Below are 1,777 nucleotides of genomic sequence, written 5' to 3' on the forward strand. Positions count from 1 at the left end.
ATGGTTGAAAAATAAAAGGTGACGGAAAAATAAAAGAAACTTATAAAAATTAAAAATACTTGACTAACCTAACCTTATTACTACAACTAACTTAAAATTATAATCGCAAATTGAGATAACTAATTGGAATGATAATTGGTACATAGTAAAAGGTGTCTAAAAATATTAAAGCTTACAGGAAAAACTATATCCCAAATGAAAATAACTTAAAAAGAAACTAAAACTTAAAAAGGCGTCGCAAAATTCTAAAGCACCTAAATCTTAGTCTAAAGAAAAAGCACTTAAGGAATTCTACGGCAAAGCCTAAAAATCTAGAAGTAAAAATAACTATGGCAAAAACTAAGTTTAAAACTAAATATGAGCTAAAAATACAAATATTACGCTAAAACGATTAAAAAGGGACAAAAAATAAAAATATACAAAAAGTTGTAAAAAGTACAATTTTTATAAAAATATTATTTTTATATTATTTATTTATTAAAACTATTAATTTTACAATTTAATTAAACTTAATAAACTAAAATATAAATTAAATAAAACTTAAATTAAAATAAAACTAATAATAATAATAATAATAATAATTAGGGTTAATAATAATTATAATTAATAATTATCCGTAATAAATGCAGTTTAGGGTTTCTGTCGGTGTCAGAGTATCTCCGCGAGTCGCGGTATTTAAAGCATCAAACCCCGCGAGTCGCGGGGTTCCAGTTTTCAACTGACAGGTTATTTAAATTCGACGCATTTTTCTTTATTTATTTTTTTTTATTTTCTGTTTTTCATTTTTCTGTTTAAAAAAAAATATGTGTATAATAAAAACTTATATTTAAAACTTAAATAAATAGAATTACTTTATAATTTTATAAATAAAAATCTTAAAACTAGATTTATATATATATTTTTTTGTTTATATGTTTTTAAATAAAAACAAAATACTTAAATAAAACTTATATAAAAATAAAGAAACTTTATAAAACTTAAATATTTAACAAAATCTTAAAAATACTTATATTTTTATTTTTCTTTTTATATTTTCGAATAATTAAAAAAAAACGTAAATTTTTTTTTTTTTTTTTTATATTAGCGTTGCGCTTCCGGCGTTTAAGATTTCCCCGGCAGCGGCGCCAAAAATAACTTGATGTCAAAGCTAAGGGGTATAAAATACTATTAAATTTTAGCAGAAAACACTATTAAATACGATACAATTTTACACAAGATATTTATTTTTTTAGAGAACGGATATATTTAAACCTTGCTACAACACTTATAGGCAGTGTACCTAATCGTATAGTAGTGTAGTTTTTAGTAAGTCCAGTTCGTTCCACAGGGAATCTTTTTAAACAAAGCTTAACGCTATATTAGTTTACTTTTATAGAAATACAAATATATATATAAGTAATATTATTATTATAAAGGGGGGTTTTTACCGTTTAATGACCGGTTTGTCGATTTTAAAACTTTAGTCGCAGTTAAAACCTAATGTAAAATATAAAATAAATACAAGGTTTAAATTAAAGCGTAAAGTAAATAACGATAATGAAATTGCGAATAATAAAAGTGCGATAAAATAAACTTGCGATAATTAAAATTGCAATTAAATATAATAACAATAAAAATGCGATAATTAGAAGTGCAATTAAATATAAAATAAAGGAAATGAAATATGAAATAAAAGAATTATGCTTATTTAAACTTCCGTAATCATGATGTTTGACGTGTTGATTTTAGGTTTATGCCCATGGGTTAATTGTCCTTTGTCCTGGATAATTTAATATGT

This window comes from Rutidosis leptorrhynchoides, chromosome 10 (assembly GCF_046630445.1).
Source record: "Rutidosis leptorrhynchoides isolate AG116_Rl617_1_P2 chromosome 10, CSIRO_AGI_Rlap_v1, whole genome shotgun sequence".
Taxonomy (NCBI): Eukaryota; Viridiplantae; Streptophyta; class Magnoliopsida; order Asterales; family Asteraceae; genus Rutidosis; species Rutidosis leptorrhynchoides.